The sequence below is a fragment of the Scyliorhinus torazame genome, chromosome 21, assembly GCF_047496885.1.
Source record: "Scyliorhinus torazame isolate Kashiwa2021f chromosome 21, sScyTor2.1, whole genome shotgun sequence".
Classification (NCBI taxonomy): Eukaryota; Metazoa; Chordata; class Chondrichthyes; order Carcharhiniformes; family Scyliorhinidae; genus Scyliorhinus; species Scyliorhinus torazame.
Window position 1 is genome coordinate 56678329 of NC_092727.1, and position 24277 is coordinate 56702605.

The window sequence follows — 24277 nt, forward strand, 5'->3', positions numbered from 1 at the left end:
CCACCTCAAGATCCACTCCTTGTCCAGTATTCGGTGCAATTGCACCACCATCACCCTCGGCGGCTCATTCCCCTGCGACTTCCTCATTAGTGCCCTGTGCGCGCGATCCACTTCCAGAGGTCGTGGGAATGTTTCCTCTCCCAGCAGCTTCTCCAACATCCTCCCCACATACGCGCCGGCGTCTGCTCCTTCGACTCCCTCTGGCAGGCCCAAGATCCTTAAATTCTGCCTGCATGACCTGTTCTCCAGGTCCATAAGACCAAAAGACATAGGAACAGAATTAGGCCACTCGGTCCATCGAGTCTGCTCTGCCATTCAATCACGGATGATATTTTCTCACCCCCATTCTCCTGCCTTCTCCCCATAACCCCTGATCCTCAATTGTCTCTTGCAGCCGCCTCTCCTGATCCCGCATCAACCTCATTTCTGCTGCCATCGAGGCGAACTGCTCCTCGTGTTCCCCCACCACCTCCTCCATCTTCTGGATCACCTGAGCCTGGGCCTCCAGCCTCGTCTCCACTTGGTCAATTACCGCCTTAATCAAGACCACCGCCCGGGCCAGGTCCTCCAGATTCTCCTTTCGTTGCTGGATGAACTTCCCATTCAGGAAGCCCACCAGCTGCTCTGTTGACCACTGAGCCAGCAGGGCCGCTCCATGCCCCTCTGTCATCTCCACCTGTGTTGCAGGCACCACACCGGCTTTTGCTATCTGTTCCCCTCTTTTGTGATGACTTCTGGCCCTCGACTCCATTCACTGGTGGGTCACTCTCTCCTACCAGCACTCCTCACCTTTTTTCCTCCACACATCCACCTGTCAACTGAGGAAAAGCTCAAAAAAAACTGCCACGAGCGGGAGCCACCAAATGTGCGACCACTCACACCATGGCCGCCACCGGAAGTCTTTCAGAGGGCATTTAAGAGTCAATCACATTGCTGTGGGTCTGGAGTCACATGTAGCCCAGACCAGGTAAGGATGGCAGATTTCCTTCTCTAAACGACATTAGTGAACTAGATGAGTTTTTATGACAATCGCCAATGGTTTCGACTTTTAATTCCAGATATTTTATTGAGTTTGAATTCCACCATCTGCCATGGCGGGATTCAAACCCAGGTCCCTGGATCATTATGCTGGGTCTTTGGATCACTACTACAGTGACAATATTACTATGCCACCCCCTCCTGGGTATGTATCGGACTCTTCTACTCCACCTCCCCAAGTCTTTATCCAATGGGCATAGAATGTATTCAGTTTCCTTGTTATAAGTCTTATTGTTATAATCTTGATGGTGTTGTAACATTTATTGCTACCACACTATTAACATTCTCACTGCCCCATCTCACCACCATCAAACCCCACATCTCACCCCCTCCCCCGCCCCCCGCCCCCCACCAAAGTCCTTGGAGTGTGATGAATGTAGGTATTTCAGATGTATTGTATTATAGGTATTTGATAGAGTAAGGGTTACAATTCTGGGTTGATGGCAACAATCATGCTTTAAGAGAAAACCTAATTGGAAAGTCAAACATATTTTGGGAGCCAGGAGCACACTTAAACTGTCGTCAAAGGCATGGTTACATACAATTTTGTTTGCATCAAGGGATCCCCTGTGGAGTTAATTGCATTTCAGTTTGGTAAGATGATGTTGCTCGGTGGAGCTAAGACATCAGGCATTTTGCAGAAAGCAGTTCAGTTGTGAGCTGAATGAAGCTATGTCCAGAAGTGAAGCAATTTGCTCTCACTGCAGTTCAGTTTAAAGAGATTAACAATCGTTAAAGCAGCGCAGACTTGTCTGAGAACAAGAGGAGCTGAAACAAGCTGATACATCAGCCAGGACTCTCCAATCATAGTGATAAAGATTTTCACCTTCAGCGCAGGCCCGCCAGCGGGTTTCGCGGTGGCATCAGGTGGTTACAATGGAAAGTCCCGTTGATAATCAGCGGGAAGATAAAATCCCGCTGTCAGCAAATGGTGCATGTTCTAGAAACACGTGGCTGGGGGATGGGAGAAGCATGCCCATCTTCTAAAGACATACAGCCAGAGTTTCTGCATGGTTCTGGCTGGAGTCAGGTCTTGTCTTTAAAGCAGTATCAAAGTAAAACATTTTCTCAAAGAACACCTCTGTAAAGCAGGTATTCCTGAGTGCCAATGCGTTATCAATGGATTGAGAGCTGAGATTTTCTTTCTCGTTATTTAATTAGGAATAAAGATAGCAGTTAAGGGTTGTATTCACTGTATTGTGTCGCATTGTTTCTGGAGTAATTGTCAGTGATTTTCTGGTGTGATGTTAAAGATATTTTAATACTGTGTTAGCAATAAAGTTTATTTTAATATACCATATCCCTATTTCTTTGTGCAATTACTCCTGGAGCGAAGTATCCTTTCCTCACAGTCTTACGAGATGGTTAGTATATTGTTATAAAATCTTTTGTCTGTCCTGTGTTCTCTTTTTATCCCTATCCTGCTGCCTGATTTTACCTACAGTCTTCTGGTTAGCTGCTACAACATGACTTCACCCTTTGGGATTTCTGTTAAGCTACAGATTATAGGTGTTTTAGAGCTGGAACACCTTTGTCCTGATGGACCAGGCCAAGACATCCCCTTTAGGTTCTGTGGCAAGACCTGTGATGTTAATTTGATAGACTTGGCCAGCAGCCAATTGGTGAATGAAAGGTTCTCGGCCTTCTCCTCTTGTTGCCTGTGATTGATGATGCCAGTCAGAAACTTTCAGGAGAGAGGTGGGTCTTCTGAAAAGTTCCATCTTTTGCTTCAGTTCTGTGAAGGAAGCTAGAAGGTGGTGGAGAATCTTCTTGTCCCTCTCTCTCTTCGCCAGTGGATTCTAAGAGGCATTCTGGCTAAATAGGTGGAGCTTTACTTATTTAAATGGGCACAGACAGCCATCAGAACTGGGAAAGAGATCTTTTGAATGTGAAAGTGCCAACCGTTTTCCACAGACCAATAATAATCTAACTCTGTGTCTCAGGGGCTGGGAAGAGCTTAAAATTGAAGCTTCAGGTGAGAGAATTTGTGATAAAATAGCCAGAGTTTGTACAGAACTCAGGCAAGTGAAAGACTGCTGACCCCAGAGTTAAAGCTGCAGTAATCTCACAGGGTGGCAAAAGCTCCATCTGGTGGTAGAAAAGAAGAATTGCATTGATCTGAACATCCTGGATGGGATTCTCCGACCCTGGGCCAGGTCGGAGAATTGCTGGGGTGGGGCATAATTCACGCGGCACCGCTCCGACGCCATTGGAGCCAGCACGGTCAGCATGGTGGAGCGGCCCTCCCGGCGATTCTCCACGCGCGTTGGACCGAGTGGCCATCGAGATAGGCCGAGTCCCGCCGGCGGCGTTCATGTGTGGTCCCACCCGGCAGGACCTCGGCGTTCATCCTGCGGGGGGGGGGGGGGCTGGTAGGGGGAGGGGGATCCGACCCTGGTGGAGGCCTCCACCGTGGCCAGGCCTGCGATCGAGGCCTACCGATCGGCGGGCCAGCTTCTCCTGGTGGGGGCCTAAGTTATTCCGCGGCGGTCCCCTGTAGCTCTCCGCATATTGCGTTGGGCCCGGCATGGAGAAGGCAACTAGCGCGCATGCGCGAGTTCGCGCCCGTCGTAATGCGCATGCGCGAATTCGCACCGGCCGCAGCGACAGCGTTTACGACGGCATCAACGTTTAACCTCGTGATCAGAGAATCCCGCCCCCTGTGTATAGCGGCAAGTGAAACTGTGCTGACCTGAACACCCTGTACCTACCTCCATCTGGTGGTGGAAGGGCAGAATTGCACCAACCTGGAATTCTTGGGTAAAATGCCATCTGATGGTCTCAGGATGGGATTGTGCAAACCTGAATCTCTTGAGTAAATCTATTCCCAGAGGCCCTAACCACAGCAGTGAAGACTTATCTGAAATCTTCCCCTTTAATCCCCATTTTTTAATCTTCTCCGACCCTTGCCTTGTGTCTATCTACGGGCAGCACGGTAGCATTGTGGATAGCACAATTGCTTCACAGCTCCAGGGTCCCAGATTCGATTCCAGATTGGGTCACTGTCTGTGCGGAGTCTGCACATCCTCCCCGTGTGTGCGTGGGTTTCCTCCGGGTGCTCCGGTTTCCTCCCACAATCCAAAGATGTGCAGGTTAGGTGGATTGGCCATGATAAATTGCCCTTAGTGTCCAAAATTGCCCTTAGTGTTGGGTGGGGTTACTGGGTTATGGGGATAGGGTGGGGTGTGGGCTTGGGTAGGATGCTCTTTCCAAGAGCCGGTGCAGACTTGACGGGCCGAATGGCCTCCTTCTGCACTGTAAATTCTATGATAAACTATGATCTATGATATCTTGTGCGTATGTCTGAGTGGAAGGTGGGATTAGGTAGACTGGTGGACCATTGCCTTGTTATTTCTCTCTATATATTCAACTTTTCCTTTTGTTATCAATAAACAGTTTGTTAATGTTTTACTTATAAATCTGATGTCTGTAACTCATTGGAGCAATCAAGGGTTAAAGAACTTCGGAAAACACAAACTATTGGTTAATTCACTTCAGTAGGCTCTCAGGGCTGTGTGGGACTGGAATTCACCATGCACTCACCCAGAGTGTTGTAACAAAATTCAAATAAATTATTGGGGTTTCAGTCCAGCATCTTAGTCTCTGTTGGAGTCTGGCCTGGGATCATAAAAGGAGCTAATGATTCAGGCAGCCTGGGGACGTTATAACCCTTCAACGTCTCATTTGCCATTCTGTAGTACGATGCTGTGATGCTGCCTGCTCATGTTGTTGACTTGGAGATTAGGCTGGTGTTTTCTATAGTTTCATCTGTGTCTTCTATTGTATGAGGTTAAACCATGTCCGGTAGCTCTGGCAGGTTTGACTCTGAATGGTGGTTATTACTCTTGACTGTTTACTGTGAGGTGGAAGAATATTTGTTTCTGTGGTGGTGTTTTTCTCTTCTTCCCTCTCCATTTAGGCTGTTTGGAAGCTCTCTGAGTCTGAAGAAGGGTGTTCCTGTAGTAAGAAGATGATTGAGTGGCATGTTCACCTCCGCTTTTTGTTGTTGATGGTGTGAGACTGCTAGAAGGTCCCAGCATCCCTTGTGGTTCTGGCATGCTGGCTGGACATAGCCGTGCGTGCTGTGGTTGATGTGTCAATCAATGGGACCATCATCTTAGTTGAACATAAAGCCTCTTCAGACTGTTAATCCTTCTCTATACCACTTCCACCACAAGCACAATGATAATCTCATGTGCGGTAGATTGGAAACCTTCTAAGATGATCTGCGTTCCAAGAGGAAGAGAAATCAGAGTCGGAATACACCAAAATGTTTGAGGATTCTGGACCATGCTGTTCTGTACCATTTTGGTTTATAAATTTAGAGTACCCAATTATTTTTTCCAATCAAGGGGCAATTTAGCGTGGCCAATCCACCTACTTTGCACATCTTTGGGTTGTGGGGGTGAAACCCACGCAGGCACGGAGTACGTGCAACCTCCACACAGACAGTGACCCAAGGCCGGGATACAAACCCGGGTCCTCAGCGCCGAAGCCACTGTGCCACTGTGCTGCCCCCTGTTCTGTACCATTAACGAATGTGATAATCTTGACATCTTCTGCCAACTGGAGGAGATCAAGGGCTACGCAGCCATCTCTGCTCAGATTGGAGAAAGGCAAATTCCAGATGACATACACCTGCTCAGAGATTTGTTGGTCACCTTCTCTCAGTGGTTTCCCATCAAGACCTGAAAAGAAAAAGGGTGCTGTAGATTGTGGGGATGTTCACTGCACTACAAGTGCTGGAAACAACCCCTCTAATCTCGCCCAGAATGAACTCTGTTTTTTTTGTTTAGGCCGAGCCCTATATTTGGATCTCCAACCCGGCCCTATCTCCCACTCAGCTCTCTCTCCCTCACTTGCCCCAACTCAGCCCGCACCCAGACTCTCAGCTTCCTGAAATAGAACATAGAACATAGAACCGTACAGCACAGAACAGGCCCTTCAGCCCTCGATGTTGTGCCGAGCATTGTCCGAAACCAAGATCAAGCTATCCCACTCCCTGTCATTCTGGTGTGCTCCATGTGCCTATCCAATAGCCACTTGAAAGTTCCTAAAGTGTCCGACTCCACTATCACAGCAGGCAGTCCATTCCACACCCTAACCACTCTCTGAGTAAAGAACCTACCTCGGACCTCCCTCCTATATCTCCCACCCTGAATCTTATAGTTATGCCCCCTTGTAACAGCTACATCCACCCGAGGAAATAGTCTCTGAACGTCCACTATATCCCCCTCATTATCTTATAAACCTCTATCAAGTCGCCTCTCATCCTCCTCCGCTCCAAAGAGAAAAGCCCTAGCTCCCTCAACCTTTCCTCATAAGACCTATCCTGCAAACCAGGCAGCATCCTGGTAAATCTCCTTTGCACCCTTTCCAGTGGTTCCACATCCTTCCTATAATGAGGTGACCAGAACTGCACACAATACTCCAAATGTGGTCTCACCAGGGTCATGTACAGTTGCAGCATAACCCCGCGGCTCTTAAACTCAAACCCCCTGTTAATAAACGCTAACACACTATAGGCCTTCTTCACGGCTCTATCCACTTGAGTGGCATCCTTCAGAGATCTGTGGACATGAACTCCAAGATCTCTCTGTTGCTCCACATTCCTCAGAACACTGCCGTTGACCCTGTAATCCGCATTCAAATTTTTCCTACCAAAATGAATCACCTTGCACTTATCAGGGTTAAACTCCAGCTGCCATTTTACGGCCCAGCTCTGCATCCTATCAATGTCTCTTTGCAGCCTACAACAGCCCTCCACCTCATCCACTACTCCACCAATCTTGGTGTCATCAGCAAATTTACTGACCCACCCTTCAGCCCCCTCCTCCAAGTCATTGATAAAAATCACAAATAGCAGAGGACCCAGCACTGATCCCTGTGGTACACCGCTGGTAACTGGTCTCCAGGCTGAAAATTTTCCATCCACTACCACCCTCTGTCTTCTATGTGATAGCCAGTTACTTATCCAATTGACCAAATTTCCCTCTATCCCACTACTCCTTACTTTCTTCATGAGCCGACCATGGGAAACCTTAATGAGCCCCCAATAAGTATTGCTCTCCTGCTCTCCCTCCTTCCCTTCTGAGCCACAGGGACGCACTCAGTGCTGGAGATCCGCTCACCGTGGCTTACCCCGGTATATCCTAAATGGTATACTTGTTACTAAGGGGAACGACCACAGAGGATCCCTGCACTGACTGCTTCCTCCCAGCCCCTCTCACCATCACCCATCTATCTTGATTCTTCGGAGTTCGGAGTAACTACATCCCAGGCGGAAGTACTTCTCCAAGGCGGCCTTCAGGACGCGCGACAACGCAGAATCGCTGAGCAGAAACTTATAGCCAAGTTCCGCACACGAGTGCGGCCTCAACCGGGACCTGGGATTCATGTCGCATTACATTCATCCCCCACCATGTGGCCAGGGCTTGCAAAATCCTACCAACTGCCCTGGCTTGAGACAATTCACACCTCTTTAACCTTGGGTTACCCCTATCTCTGGATCTGTAAACACTTAATTAACTGCAAATGCTCACATTCTAAGCATTGTCTTGCATCTTTGACTTTGTCTATATATATGTTTCTGGAACATACCTCTTCATTCACCTGAGGAAGGAGCAGTGCTCCGAAGGCTAGTGTTTGAAACAAGCCTGTTGGACTTTAACCTGGTGTTGTAAGACTTCTTACTGTGCTCACCCCAGTCCAACGCCGGCATCTCCACATCACCCATACAGACAGTCACCCAAGGTCGGAATTGACTGGGTCTCTGGTGCTGTGAGGCAGCAGTGCTACCCAAATGCCATTCAATGGCAATACCATCATTGGATCCCCCACTATCAACATCCTGGTGGGTTACCATTGAGCAGAAACTGAACTGGGCTAGCCATATAAATACTGTGGCTACAAGAGCAGGGCAGAGACTGGGAATTCTGCAGCAAGTAACTCACCTTCTGACTCCCCTAAGGCTGTCCACCATCTAAGGGATAAATCCGGAGTGAGATCGTTACCTGGATGAGTTCAGCTCAGACAAGACTTATGATGCTTGACATTATCCAGCACAAAGCAGCCAACTTGATTTGTACCCCTTCCACAAACATTCACTCCATCCACCACTGATGCATAATGGCAACTGTGTGTACCATCTACTGCAGAATGCATCAAGGCGCCTTCAGAGGCATCTTCCAAACCAACGACCACTGCCACCAAGAAGGACAGGGCAGCAGAAACACCGCCATCTGGAGGTTCTTCTCCAAGTCACTCACCATCCTGACTTGAAAATATATTGCCATTCCTTCATGTTGCTGGGCCCAAAATCCTGGAACTCACTCCCGAAAGGCACTGTTGGTGTACCTACACCACATAGACTACAGCTGTTCAAAAGACAGCCCACCAATACCTTCTCAAGGGCAATTATGGATGGGCAATAGACTACATCCTTGCATGAATAAGACAAAAAAGTTAAGATGTTCACCCAGGCAACTATCAATAGTGTCTGGTAGATTTGTGATTCATCGATGACTATGGGCAACTAAGACATTGCAAAAAACTTGATGTAAGGACGAATATCGTAGCTAAGGATTTGAACACCGCCTCTGAAGAAACAAAAATAGCACTGCTACTAGCAGGACATCAAGCTAGAGAGATCTATAACTCCTTTAATTACTTGGAAGGTGAAGACAGAAGTAAATTGAAAGTGATACTCGGAAAATTTGAAGATCACTGTAACACCTGTAACTGTGCTGCTTTAAGACATTTAATGCTCAGAGACCAAATTGTACAGGGAATAAGTGAGGCGAAACTGAAACAATGATTATTAAAACAGAAAGGTTTAACGCTGGAAATCGCGCTTGAAAAGTGCAGATTGCAAGAAAAATGTAATAATTAGTACCTTGAGTTTTCACAAACAAAGAACGCTCTCCATGAGGCTGAGAAACTTAAATGGAGTCTTGGCATTCAAACCAGCTTCTTCATCGCGCGCCTCCAATTCAAAACTGTCCGCGCACGCGCACATCAACAAAAGACGCAAACCGGCAAAATTCTGTTCTGCGCATGCGCAGGAAACCAAAGCCACGCATGCGCAGTTGAGAAAAGACGCATTGGGTGAAGATTGTTCTGTGCATGCACAAGCCGCGCATGCGCAGTTGAAGAAAAAGCGCACGAAGCCCGATGATCGACTATATGTGAGAATGGTGACAGTGTGATCACAATCAGCATACACGATGTGCAAGATCACACGAGACTGACGGATCTCAGCTTGTCTGTACAGAAGCGTTCAACAAAGTAAAACTAAGTCCAGTGAGACCTCAATTAAAACCTCATCCACTCTTGACAACCCACAAGAAACTGAAATCTTGACGATGTTGACTCCAGAAGAGGAGCACCAAGAGATCAACTATGAAGCAAATCAAGCAGAAATGACTCCAGAAGAGGAGCACCAAGGAATCAAAGAGGAATCACATCAACCACAAATGACTGATGTCACCAGGATCAATGCAACATCAGATCATTCTCACAATCCTCAAGTCAAAACGCTCAATGAAACATCAGATACCACAAAAGACACTGATACCAAGAACAAAGAACAAAGAACAAAGAAAAGTACAGCACAGGAACAGGCCCTTCGGCCCTCCAAGCCCATGCCGACCTTGCTGCCCGACTAAACTACAATCTTCTACACTTCCTGGGTCCGTATCCCTCTATTCCCATCCTATTCATGTATTTGTCAAGATGCCCCTTAAATGTCACTATCGTCCCTGCTTCCACCACCTCCTCCGACAGCGGGTTCCAGGCACCCACTACCCTCTGTGTAAAAAACTTGCCTCGTACATCTACTCTAAACTTTGCCCCTCGCACCTTAAACCTATGCCCCCTAGTAATTGACCCCTCTACTTTGGGGAAAAGCCTCTGACTATCCACTCTGTCTATGCCCCTCATAATTTTGTAGACCTCTATCAGGTCGCCCCTCAACCTCCGTCGTGCCTGTGAGAACAAACCGAGTTTATTCAACCGCTCCACATAGCTAATGCCCTCCATACCAAGCAACATTCTGGTAAATCTCTTCTGCACCCTCTCTAAAGCCTCCACATCCTTCTGGTAGTGTGGCGACCAGAATTGAACACTATACCCCAAGTGTGGCCTAACTAAGTTTCTATACAGCTGCAACATGACTTGCCAATTCTTATACTCAATGCCCCAGCCAATGAAGGCAAGCATGCCATATGCCTTCTTGACTACCTTCTCCACCTGTGTTGCCCCTTTCAGTGAACTGTGAACCTGTACACCTAGATCTCTCTGACTTTCAATACTCTTGAGGGTTCTACCATTCACTGTGTATTCCCTACCTGCATTAGACGTTCCAAAATGCATTACCTCACATTTGTCCGGATTAAACCCCATCTGCCATCTCTCCGCACAAGTCTCCAAACAATCTAAATCCTGCGGTATCCTGACAGTCCTCATCGCTATCAGCAATTCCACCAACCTTTGTGTCGTCTGCAAGCTTACTAATCAGACCAGTTACATTTTCCTCCAAATCATTTATATATACTACAAACAGCAAAGGTCCCAGCACTGGTCCCTGCAGAACAAACTAGTCACAGCCCTCCAATTAGAAAAGCATCCTTTCATTGCTACTCTCTGCCTTCTATGACCTAGCCAGTTCTGTATCCACCTTGCCAGCTCACCCCTGATCCTGTGTGACTTCACCTTTTGTACTAGTCTACCATGAGGGACCTTGTCAAAGGCCTTACTAAAGTCCATACAGATAACATCCACTGCCCTACCTGCATCAATCATCTGTGTGACCTCTTCGAAAAACTCTATCAAGTTAGTGAGACTCGACCTCCCCTTCATAAAACCATGCTGCCTCTCACTAATACGTCCAATTGCTTCCAAATGGGAGCAGATCCTGTCTCGAAGAATTCTCTCCAGTAATTTCCCTACCACTGACGTAAGGCTCACCGGCCTGTAGTTCCCTGGATTATCCTTGCTACCCTTCTTAAACAAAGGAACAACATTGGCTATTTGCCAGTCCGCCTGAAGACAGTGAGGATCCAAAGATTTCTGTCAAGGCCTCAGCAATTTCCTCTCTAGCCTCCTTCACTATTCTGGGGTAGATGCCATCAGGCCCTGGGGACTTATCTACCTTAATATTTTTCAAGACGCCCAACACCTCGTCTTTTTGGATCTCGATGTGACCCAGGCTATGTACACACCTTTCTCCAGACTCAACATCCACCAATTCCTTCTCTTTGGTGAACACTGCAAAGTATTCATTTAGTACCTCGCCCATTTCCTCTGGTTCCACGCATAGATTCCCTTGCCTGTCCTTCAGTGGGCCAACCCTTTCCCTGGCTACCCTCTTGCTTTTTATGTACGTGTAAAAAGCCTTGGGAATTTCCTTAACCCTATTTGCCAATGACTTTTCATGACCCCTTCTGGCCTTCCTGACTCCTTGCTTAAGTTTGTTCCTACTTTCCTTATATTCCACACAGGCTTCGTCTGTTCCCAGCCTTTTAGCCCTGACAAATGCCTCCTTTTTCTTTTTGACGAGGCCTACAATGTCTCTCGTTATCCAAGGTTCCCGAAAATTGCCGTATTTATCCTTCTTCCTCACAGGAACATGCCGGTCCTGAATTCCTTTCAACTGACACTTGAAAGCCTCCCACATGTCAGATGTTGATTTACCCTCAAACATCTGCCCCCAATCTCGGTTCTTCAGTTCCTGCCTAATATTGTTATAATTAGCCTTCCCCCAATTTAGCACATTCACCCTAGGACCACTCTTATCCTTGTCCACCAGCACTTTAAAACTTACTGAATTGTGGTAACTGTTCCCAAAATGCTCCCCTACGGAAACTTCTACCACCTGGCAGGGCTCATTCCCCAGTACCAGGTCCAGTACAGCCCCTTCCCTGGTTGAACTGTCTACATATTGTTTTAAGAAGCCCTCCTGGATGCTCCTTACAAACTCTGCCCTGTCTAAGCCCCTGGCACTAAGTGAGTCCCAGTCAATATTGGGGAAGTTGAATCTCCCATCACAACAACCCTGTTGTTTTTACTCTTTTCCAAAATCTGTCTGCCTATCTGCTCCTCTATCTCCCACTGGCTGTTGGGAGGCCTGTAGTAAACCCCCAACATTGTGACTGCACCCTTCTTATGCCTGATCTCTACCCATATAGCATCGCTGCCCTCTGAGGTGTCCTCCCGCAGGACAGCTGTGATATTCTCCCCAACCAGTAGCACAACTCTTCCACCCCTTTTACATCCCCCTCTATCCCACCTGAAACATCTAAATCCTGGAACGTTTAGCTGCCAATCCCGTCCTTCTCTCAACCAGGTCTCTGTAATGGCAACAACATCATAGTTCCAAGCACTAATCCAAGCTCTAAGTTCATCTGCCTTACCCGTAACACTTCTTACATTAAAACATATGCACTTCAGGCCACCAGACCCGCTGTGTTCAGCAACTTCTCCCTGTCTGCTCTGCCTCAGAGCCATACTGTCCCTATTCCCTAGTTCTCCCTCAATGCTCTCACCTTCTGACCTATTGCTCCCGTGCCCACCCCCCAGCCATACTAGTTTAAACCCTCCCGTGTGGCATTAGCAAACCTCGCAGCCAGGATATTTATGCCTCTCCAGTTTAGATGCAACCCGTCCTTCTTATACAGGTCACACCTGCCCTGGAAGAGCTCCCGGTGGTCCAGATAATGGAAACCCTCCCTCCTACACCAGCTGTTTAGCCACGTGTTTAGCTGCTCTATCTTCCCATTTCTAGCCTCACTGGCATGTTCTGAGACATCTTGGACCCTGGCACCAGGGAGGCAACATACCATTGTGAAGTCTCTTTCACGTCCACAGAAGCGCGTATCTGTACCCCTGACTATAGAGTCCCCTATGACTATTGCTCTTCTGCGCTTTAACCCTCCCTTCTGAACATCAGAGCCAGCCGTGGTGCCACTGCTCTGGCTGCTACTGCTGCTGCTGAGTTATTCTCAATAACTTTGAGAATGACTCAAATTATCCACACAAAACAGTCATTGAGCACAACAAGAACAACAACAAATACTACAAGAACAGCAACAAGAAGCACGACAAAGACACCAACAGGAACAACAAGCACGACAAAAACAACAAGAACAACAATGAAAACAACAAAAACAGAAACAACAAGCATGACAAAACAACAAGAACAACAACGAAAACAACAAAGACAGAAATGACAGAAACAACAAAAACTACAACGAAACAACGACCTGTACAACATGGTACAACTCTGCACATGAAGGACAATGTAACAGCACAGTCCAAAAGAATGGCAAGAGTACAAACGTCACATGGCATGACAACGAAGCTCACAAATTCATATCTGCTCCACAACAAACAAACAAGCAAACCAGTTTTCAAGGCGGATGCCATACAGAAGCAATACCGCAAGCACAGGAAAAAGTCCAGGTCAGACAACAAAGATGACATCCAGAATCGATACCGCAAGCACAGGAAAAAGACCAGGTCAGATGACAAAAATGATTCGAGCACCTCATGATGTCTTGTTGGTTACTTAAACACAAGAACACTGATGACGTTCACAAAGAAATTACAATATCAACATCACTACCTCAACAACAGAAGAAGAAAGAAGCTCAACCGAAGAAATGTTTAAAGTTTAGACTCATAACATTTTTTATAATGATTGACTCGTAAATATTAATCAGCTTTGTATAATTCTCAATATCATCACAACTTGTACATATCATCATTTATCCAATCCCAGTTTCGATTCCCGGCTTGGGTCACTGTCTGTGTGGAGCCAGCACGTTCTCCCCATGTGTGCGTGGGTTTCCTCCGGGTGCTCCGGTTTCCTCCCACAGTCCAAAGATGTGCAGGTTAGGTGGATTGGCGATGCTAAATTGCCCTTAGTGTCCAAAGTTGCCCTTAGTGTTGGGTGGGGTTACTGGGTTACGGGGTTATGGGGATAGGGTGGAGGTGTGGGCTTGGGTAGGGTGCTCTTTCAAAGAGCCGGTGCAGACTCAATGGGCCGAATGGCCTCCATCTGCACTGTAAATTCTATGATTCTATGATCTACCTTTTTTGTACAATTTTTCTGAACACCGTACAGAAAATATGTAAAAAGAAAAAAGGGGAAATGTAGTGATCGGCACATCTGCATGTATACAAGGGGTTAATGTAAATACACTACAACTAAGTAATCACTAGAGGGAGCACTAGAAAGGTATAAAATAGACGGAAGGGATCCAGGATCGGACTCTCCACAGGAACAGCAGCTAGTGAGCAGGACACAGACTGACAGCTCAGATGTAACATCTAGTATAAGCTCTGGAGAGAGAATGCATTTACTCAATAAAACATTTACTTCAACTGGAAGACTACACGCTTTTTTTGCACGTAAGAAATAATATACTTGTCTAACCCACAGCCCACAGACGAAATTGTGACTCACTAAACCTGACTATGTGGATCCTGTAGTCACTGCTCTAAATGCCGGTAAGACGGGTAAATGGAGTGGACGATTCTGCAGGGTGGCACTGTCTGCCGAGCCCAAGGGTGAGAAACTAGCTATGGGGTCGGGGGAGAGATATTGGCTGTGTGGCCCAGGGAGGGTGACACTGGTTTTGGGGCACAGGAGGAGGCACTAGCTGTGGACCACAGGGGAGGCGACACACAGAAGATGTGGAGCCCAGTGGGGGGGATGTTGGCTGTCGAGCCCAAAGTTGGGATACTGGCAGTGGAGTCCGTGAGAGGGGAGGAGACAAGGTCTGCAGGGGCCCAGGGATGGGACATTGGCTGCTGGGGCCTGTGGATGAGATGCTGTGAAACACAGACGTTAGGTGGGGTAAGCTGGCTGGTGTTAGAGAGCTAGAGTGTGGTGAGTAAGTGAGTGAGTGAGTAAAAGTGAGTGTGAGTGAATGAGTGTGAGTGAGTGAGTGAATGTGAGTGAGTGAATGTAAGTGAGTGAGTGAGTTAGTCAGCCAGTGTTTTTTTCTTTCATTCATGTGATGTCACTCACTAGGCCAGAATTTATTGCTCATCCTTAATTGGCCTTGAGAAGTTGTTGGTGAACCGTCTTGCTGAGCCGTGTGTGTGTGTGTGCGAGAGAGAGATAAAGAGTGGGAGAGAGTGTTTGAGTGAGTATTAGGGAGAGAGTGTGTGAGTGAGTATTAGGGAGAGAGTGTGTGAGTGAGTATTAGGGAGAGAGTGTGTGAGTGAGTATTAGGGAGAGAGTGTGTGAGTGAGTATTAGGGAGAGAGTGTGTGAGTGAGTGAGTATTAGGGAGATGCTGTGTGAGTGAGTATTAGGGGGAGAGTGTGTGAGTGAGTGAGTATTAGCGGGAGAGTGTGTGAGTGAGTGAGTATGAGGGACAGAGCGTGTGAGTGAGTTTTAGGGAGAGAGTGTGTGAGTGAGTATTAGGGAGAGAGTGTGTGAGTGAGTATTAGGGGAGAGTGTGTGAGTGAGTTAGTCTTAGGGAGAGAGTGGGTGAGTGAGTATTAGGGGGAGAGTGTGTGAGTGAGTATTAGGGGAGTGTGTGTGAGTGAGTGAGTATCAGGGAGATAGTGTGTGAGTGAGTATTAGGGAGAGAGTGTGTGAGTGAGTATTAGGGGGAGAGTGTGTGAGTGAGTGAGTATTAGCGGTAGAGTGTGTGAGTGAGTGAGTATTAGGGAGAGAGTGTGTGAGTGAGTATTAGGGAGAGAGTGTGTGAGTGAGTATTAGGGAGAGAGTGTGTGAGTGAGTATTAGGGAGAGAATGTGTGAGTGAGTTAGTATTAGGGAGAGAGTGGGTGAGTGAGTATTAGGGGGAGAGTGTGTGAGTGAGTTAGTATGAGGGAGAGAGTGTGTGAGTGAGTGTTAGGGGGAGAGTGTGTGAGTGAGTATTAGGGAGAGAGTGTGTGAGTGAGTATTAAGGAGAGAATGTGTGAGTGAGTGAGTATTAGGGAGAGAGTGTGTGAGTGAGTTTTAGGGAGAGAGTGTGTGAGTGAGTATTAGGGAGAGACTGTGTGAGTGAGTATTAGGGGGCGAGTGTGTGAGTGATTATTAGGGAGAGTGTGTGTGAGTGAGTATTAGGGAGAGAGTGTGTGAGTGAGTATTAGGGGGATAGTGTGTGAGTGAGTGAGTCTTAGGGAGAGAGTGTGTGAGTGGGTATTAGGGAGAGAGTGTGTGAGTGAGTATTAGGGAGTGTGTGAGTGAGTATTAGGGGGATAGTGTGTGAGTGAGTGAGTCTTAGGGAGAGAATGTGTGAGTGAGTATTAGGGAGAAAGTGTGTGAGTGAGTATTAGGGAGAGAGTGTGTGAGAGAGTGAGTATTAGGGGGAGAGTGTGTGAGTGAGTATTAGGGAGAGAGTGTGTGAGTGAGTATTAGGGAGAGAGTGTGTGAGTGAGTATTAGGGAGAGAGTGTGTGAGTGAGTGAGTATTAGGGAGAGAGTGTGTGAGTGAGTATTAGGGAGCGAGTGTGAGTGAGTATTAGGGAGAGTGTGTATGAGTGAGTATTAGGGAGAGTGTGTGAGTGAGTATTAGCTGAAGAGTGTGTGAGTGAGTGAGTATTAGGGAGAAAGTGTGTGAGTGAGTATTGGTGTGGACTGTGTGAGTGAGTATTAGGGAGAGAGTGTGTGAGTGAGTATTAGGGAGAGAGTGTGTGAGTGAGTATTAGGGAGAGAGTGTGAGAGTGAGTGAGTATTAGGGAGAGAGTGTGTGAGTATTAGGGAGAGAGTGTGTGAGTGAGTATTATGGAGAGAGTGTGTGAGTATGAGGGAGAGTGTGTGAGTGAGTATTAGGGAGAGAGTGTGAGTGAGTATTAGGGAGAGAGTGTGTGAGTGAGTATTAGGCAGAAAATGTGTGAGTGAGTATTAGGAAGAGAGTGTGTGAGTGAGTGAGTATTAGGGAGAGAGTGTGTGAGTGAGCATGAGGGAGAGAGCGTGTGAGTGAGTGAGTATTGGGGAGAGAGAGTGTGAGTATTAGGGAGAGAGTGTGTGAGTGAGTATTAGGGAGAGAGTGTGTGAGTGAGTATTAGGGGGAGGTGGTGTGTGTGAGTATTACGGAAAGAGTGAGTGAGTGAGTGAGTATTAGGGAGAGAGAGTGTGAGTGAGTATTAGGGAGAGAGTGTGTGAGTGAGTATTAGGGAGAGAGTGTGTGTGTGAGTATTAGGGAGAGTGTGTGAGTGAGTATTAGGGAGAGAGTGTGTGAGTGAGGATGAGGGCGAGAGCGTGTGAGTGAGTGAGTATTAGGGAGAGAATGTGTGAGTATTAGGGAGAGAGTGTGTGAGTGAGTATTAGGGACAGTGTGTGAGTATTAGAGAGAGAGGGTCTGAGTGAATATTCGGGGGTGAGTGTGTGAGTGAGCAAGTATGAGAGAGAGAGTGTCTGAGGGAGTATGAGGGAGAGAGTGTGTCAGTGAGTATTAGGGGGAGAGTGTGTGTGTGAGTATTAGGGAAAGAGTGTGTGAGTGAGTGAGTATTAGGGACAGAGTGTGTGAGTGAGTATTAGATAGAGTGTGTGTGAATGAGTGAGTATTAGGGCGAGAGTGTGTGAGTGAGTATTAGGGAGAGAGTGTGTGAGTGAGTATTAGGGAGAGAGTGTGTGAGTGAGTATTAGGGAGAGCGTGTGTGAGTACTAAGGAGAGAGTGTGTGAGTGAGTATTAGGGAGAGAGTGTCTGAGTGAGTATTAGGGAGAGAGTGTGTGAGTGAGTATTAGGGAGAGAGTGTGTGAGTGAGTGAGTATTAGGGGGAGAGTGGGTGAGTGAGTATTAGGGAGAGAGAGTGTGAGTGAGTATTAGGGAGCGAGTGTGTGAGTGAGTATTAGGGAGAGAGTGTGTGAGTGAGTATTAAGGGGAGAGTGTGTGAGTGAGTATTGGGGAGAGAGTGTGTGAGTGAGTGAGTATTAGGGAGAGAGTGTGTGAGTGAGTATTAGGGGGAGGTGGTGTGTGTGAGTATTAGGGAAAGAGTGAGTGAGTGAGTGAGTATTCGGGAGAGAGTGTGTGAGTGGGTATTAGGGAGAGAGTGTGTGAGTGAGTATTAGGGAGAGAGTGTGTGTGTGAGTATTAGGGAGAGTGTGTGAGTGAGTATTAGGGAGAGAGTGTGTGAGTGAGGATGAGGGAGAGAGCGTGTGAGTGAGTGAGTATTAGGGAGAGAATGTGTGAGTATTAGGGAGAGAGTGTGTGAGTGAGTATTAGGGACAGTGTGTGTGTATTAGAGAGAGAGGGTCTGAGTGAATATTCGGGGGTGAGTGTGTGAGTGAGCAAGTATGAGAGAGAGAGTGTCTGAGGGAGTATGAGGGAGAGAGTGTGTCAGTGAGTATTAGGGGGAGAGTGTGTGTGTGAGTATTAGGGAAAGAGTGTGTGAGTGAGTGAGTATTAGGGACAGAGTGTGTGAGTGAGTATTAGAGAGAGAGTGTGTGAATGAGTGAGTATTAGGGCGAGAGTGTGTGAGTGAGTATCAGGGAGAGAGTGTGTGAGTGAGTATTAGGGAGAGAGTGTGTGAGTGAGTATTAGGGAGAGCGTGTGTGAGTACTAGGGAGAGAGTGTGTGAGTGAGTATTAGGGAGAGAGTGTCTGAGTGAGTATTAGGGAGAGAGTGTGTGAGTGAGTATAAGGAGAGAGTGTGTGAGTGAGTGAGTATTAGGGGGAGAGTGGGTGAGTGAGTATTAGGGAGAGAGAGTGTGAGTGAGTATTAGGGAGCGAGTGGGTGAGTGAGTATTAGGGAGAGAGTGTGTGAGTGAGTATTAAGGGGAGAGTGTGTGAGTGAGTATTGGGGAGAGAGTGTGTGAGTGAGTGAGTATTAGGGAGAGAGTGTGTCAGTGAGTATTAGGGAGAGAGTGTGTGATTGAGTATCAGGGAGACTGTGTGAGTGAGTATTAGAGAGAGAGTGTGTGATTATTAGTCAGAGAATGTGTGAGTGAGGATGAGGGAGAGAGCGTGTGAGTGAGTGAGTATTAGGGAGAGAATGTGTGAGTATTAGGGAGAGAGTGTGTGAGTGACTATTAGGGACAGTGTGTGAGTATTAGAGAGAGAGGTTCTGAGTGAATATTCGGGGGTGAGTGTGTGAGTGAGCGAGTATGAGAGAGAGAGTGTCTGAGGGAGTATGAGAGAGAGACTTTGTGAGTATTAGGGGGAGAGTGTGTGTGTGAGTATTAGGTAAAGAGCGTGTGAGTGAGTGAGTATTAGGGACAGAGTGTGTGAATGAGTGAGTATTAGGGAGAGAGTGTGTGAGTGAGTATTAGAGAGAGTGTGTGAATGAGTGAGTATTAGGGCGAGAGTGTGTGAGTGAGTATTAGGGAGAGATTATGTGAGTAAGTGAGTATTAGGGAGAGAGTGTGTGAGTGAGAATAAGGGAGAGCGTGTGTGAGTGAGTGGGTATTAGGGAGAGAGTGTGTGAGTGAGTATGAGGGAGAGAGTTTGTGAGTAAGTGAGTATTAGGGGGGGAGTGTGTGAGTGAGTATTCGGGAGAGTGTGTGAGTGAGTATTAGGGGGAGAGTGTGTGAGTGAGTGAGTATTAGGGAGAGAGTGTGTGAGTGAGTGAGTATTAGGGGGAGAGTGTGTGAGTGAGTATTAGGGGGAGAGTGTGAGTGAGTATTAGGGAGAGAGTTTGTGAGTGAGTGAGTATTAGGGAGACAGCGTGTGAATGAGTGAGTATTAGGGAGAGAGTGTGTGTGTATTAGAGAGAGAGTATCTGAGTGAGTATTAGGGATAGAGTGTGTGAGTGAGCGAGTATTAGGGAGAGAGTGTGTGAGTGAGCGAGTATGAGGGAGAGAGAGTGTGAGTGAGTATTCTGGAGAGAGTGTGTGAGTATAAGGGAGAGTGTGTGAGTGAGTATTAGGGAGAGTGTGTGAGTGAGTATTAGGGAGAGAGTGTGTGAGTGAGTATTAGGCAGAGAATGTGTTAGTGAGTATTAGGAAGAGAGTGTGTGAGTGAGTATTAGGGAGGGAGTGTGTGAGTGAGTATGACGGAGAGAGTGTGTGAGTGTGTGAGTATTAGGGAGAGAGTGTGTGAGTGAGTATTAGGGAGAGAGTGTGTGAGTGAGTATTAGGGAGAGAGTGTGTGAGTGAGTATAAGGGAGAGTGTGTGAATGTGTATTAGGGAGAGAGTGTGTGAGTGAGTACTAGGAAGAGAATGTGTGAGAGATTATTAGGAAGAGAGTGTGTGAGTGAGTGAGTATTAGGGAGAGAGTGTGTGAGTGAGTGAGTATTAGGGAGAGAGTGTGTGAGTGAGTATGAGGGAGAGAGCGTGTGAGTGAGTGAGTATTTGGGAGAGAGTGTGAGAGTATTAGGGAGAGAGTGTGTGAGTGAGTATTAGGGACAGTGTGTGAGTATTAGAGAGACAGGGTCTGAGTGAATATTCGGGGGTGAGTCTGTGAGTGACCGAGTTTGAGAGAGAGAGTGTCTGAGTGAGTATTAGGGAGAGAGTGTGTGAGTGAGTATTAGGGGGAGAGTGTGTGAGTGAGTATTAGGTAGAGAGTGTGTGAGTGAGTGAGTATTAGGGAGCGAGCGTGTGAGTGAGTATTAGGGAGAGAGTGTGTGAGTGAGTGAGTATTAGGGAGAGAGTTTGTGAGTAAGTGAGTATTAGGGGGGGAGTGTGTGAGTGAGTATTCGGGAGAGTGTGTGAGTGAGTATTAGGGGGAGAGTGTGTGAGTGAGTGAGTATTAGGGAGAGAGTGTGCGAGTGAGTGAGTATTAGGGGGAGAGTGTGTGAGTGCGTATTAGGGAGAGAGTGTGAGTGAGTATTAGGGAGAGAGTGTGTGAGTGAGTGAGTATTAGGGAGACAGCGTGTGAATGAGTGAGTATTAGGGAGAGAGTGTGTGTGTATTAGAGAGAGAGTATCTGAGTATTAGGGATAGAGCATGTGAGTGAGCGACTATTAGGGAGTGAGTGTGTGAGTAAGCGATTATGAGGGAGAGAGTGTGTGAGTGAGTATTCTGGAGAGAGTGTGTGAGTATAAGGGAGAGTGTGTGAGTGAGTATTAGGGAGAGTGTGTGAGTGAGTATTAGGGAGAGAGTGTGTGAGTGAGTATTAGGCAGAGAATGTGTTAGTGAGTATTAGAAAGAGAGTGTGTGAGTGAGTATTAGCGAGGGAGTGTGTGAGTGAGTATGATGGAGAGAGTGTGTGAGTGAGTGAGTATCAGGGAGAGTGTGTGAGTGAGTATTAGGGACAGATTGTGTGAGTGAGTATTAGGGAGAGAGTGTGTGAGTGAGTATAAGGGAGAGAGTGTGTGAATGTGTATTAGGGAGAGAGTGTGTGAGTGAGTACTAGGAAGAGAATGTGTGAGAGAGTATTAGGAAGAGAGTGTGTGAGTGAGTGAGTATTAGGGAGAGAGTGTGTGAGTGAGTGAGTATTAGGGAGAGAGTGTGTGAATGTGTATTAGGGAGAGAGTGTGTGAGTGAGTACTAGGAAGAGAATGTGTGAGAGAGTATTAGGAAGAGAGTGTGTGAGTGAGTGAGTATTAGGGAGAGAGTGTGTGAGTGAGTATGAGGGAGAGAGCGTGTTAGTGAGTGAGTATTTGGGAGAGAGTGTGAGAGTATTAGGGAGAGAGTGTGTGAATGAGTATTAGGGACAGTGTGTGAGTATTAGAGACAGAGGGTCTGAGTGAATATTCGGGGGTGAGTGTGTGAGTGAGCGAGTTTGAGAGAGAGAGTGCCTGAGTGAGTATTAGGGAGAGAGTGTGTGAGTGAGTATTAGGGGGAGAGTGTGTGAGTGAGTATTAGGGAGAGAGTGTGTGAGTGAGTGAGTATTAGGGAGCGAGCGTGTGAGTGAGTATTAGGGAGAGAGTGTGTGAGTGAGTATTAGGGAGAGAGTGTGTGAGTGAGTATTATGGAGTGTGTGAGTGAGTATTAGGGAGAGAGTGTGTGAGTGAGATAAAGGGAGAGAGTGTGTGAGTGAGTATTAGGGAGAGAGTGTGTGAGTGAATGAGTATTAGGGAGAGAGTGTGTGAGTGCGTATTAGGGAGAGAGTGTGTGAGTGAGTGAGTATTGGGGAGAGAGTGTGTGAGTGAGTTAGTATTAGGGAGAGAGTGGGTGAGTGAGTATTCGGGGGAGAGTGTTTGAGTGAGTATTAGGGAGAGAGTGTGTGAGTGAGTGTTAGGGGGAGAATGTGTGAGTGAGTATTAGGGGGAGAGTGTGTGAGTGAGTATTAGGGACAGAGTGTGTGAGTGAGTGAGTATTAGGGAGAGAGTGTGTGAGTGAGTATTCGGGAGAGAGTGTGTGAGTGAGTGAGTATTAGGGAGAGTGTGTGAGAGAGTATTAGGGAGAGTGTGTGTGGGTGAGTATTAGGGAGAGAGTGTGTGAGTGAGTATTAGGGAGAGAGTGTGTGAGTGAGTATTAGGAAGAGAGTGTGTGAGTGAGATAAAGGGAGAGAGTGTGTGAGTGAGTATTAGGGAGAGAGTGTGTGAGTGAATGAGTATTAGGGAGAGAGTGTGTGAGTGAGTATTAGGGAGAGAGTGTGTGAGTGAGTGAGTATTGGGGAGAGATTGTGTGCGTGAGTTAGTATTAGGGAGAGAGTGGGTGAGTGAGTATTAGGGGGAGAGTCTTTGAGTGAGTATTAGGGAGAGAGTGTATGAGTGAGTGTTAGGGGGAGAGTGTGTGAGTGAGTATTAGGGGGAGAGTGTGTGAGTGAGTATTATGGAGAGAGTGTGTGAGTGAGTGAGTATTAGGGAGAGAGTGTGTGAGTGAGTTTTAGGGAGAGAGTGTGTGAGTGAGTCTTAGGTAGAGAGTGTGTGAGTGATTGAGTATTAGGGAGAGAGTGTGTGAGTGAGTATTCGGCAGAGAGTGTGTGAGTGAGTGAGTATTAGGGAGAGTGTGTGAGTGAGTATTAGGGAGAGAGTGTGTGAGTGAGTATTAGAGAGAGTGTGTGAGTGAGATAAAGGGAGAGAGTGTGTGAGTGAGTATTAGGGAGAGAGTGTGTGAGTGAATGAGTATTAGGGAGAGAGTGTGTGAGTGAGTATTAGGGAGAGAGTGTGTGAGTGAGTGAGTATTAGGGAGAGAGTGTGTGAGTGAGTTAATATTAGGGAGAGAGTGGGTGAGTGAGTATTAGGGAGAGAGTGTGTGAGTGAATGAGTATAGGGAGAGAGTGTGTGAGTGAGTATTAGGGAGAGAGTGGGTGAGTGAGTATTAGGGGGAGAGTGTGTGAGTGAGTTAGTATGAGGGAGGGAGTGTGTGAATGAGTGTTAGGGGGAGAGTGTGTGAGTGAGTATTAGGGAGAGAGTGTGTGAGTGAGTGTTAAGGAGAGAATGTGTGAGTGAGTGAGTATTAGGGGGAGAGTGTGTGAGTGAGTTTTAGGGAGAGAGTGTGTGAGTGAGTATTAGGGAGAGAATGTGTGAGTGAGTATTAGGGGGCGAGTGTGTGAGTGATTATTAGGGAGAGTGTGTGTGAGTGAGTATTAGGGAGAGAGTGTGTGAGTGAGTATTAGGGGGATAGTGTGTGAGTGAGTGAGTCTTAGGGAGAGAGTGTGTGAGTGGGTATTAGGGAGAGAGTGTGTGAGTGAGTATTAGGGAGTGTGTGAGTGAGTATTAGGGGGATAGTGTGTGAGTGAGTGAGTCTTAGGGAGAGAATGTGTGAGTGAGTATTAGGGAGAAAGTGTGTGAGTGAGTATTAGGGAGAGAGTGTGTGAGAGAGTGAGTATTAGGGGGAGAATGTGTGAGTGAGTATTAGGGAGAGAGTGTGTGAGTGAGTATTAGGGAGAGAGTGTCTGAGTGAGTATTAGGGAGAGAGTGTGTGAGTGAGTGAGTATTAGGGAGAGAGTGTGTGAGTGAGTATTAGGGAGCGAGTGTGAGTGAGTATTAGGGAGAGTGTGTGTGAGTGAGTATTAGGGAGAGTGTGTGAGTGAGTATTAGGGGAAGAGTGTGTGAGTGAGTGAGTATTAGGGAGAAAGTGTGTGAGTGAGTATTGGTGTAGACTGTGTGAGTGAGTATTAGGGAGAGAGTGTGTGAGTGAGTATTAGGGAGAGAGTGTGTGAGTGAGTATTAGGGAGAGAGTGTGTGAGTGAGTGAGTATTGGGGAGAGAGTGTGTGAGTATTAGGGAGAGAGTGTGTGAGTGAGTATTATGGAGAGAGTCTGTGAGTATAAGGGAGAGTGTGTGAGTGAGTATTAGGGAGAGTGTGTGAGTGAGTATTAGGGAGAGAGTGTGTGAGTGAGTATTAGGGAGAGTGTGTGAGTGAGTATTAGGGAGAGAGTGTGTGAGTGAGTATAAGGGAGAGAGTGTGTGAATGTGTATTAGGGAGAGAGTGTGTGAGTGAGTACTAGGA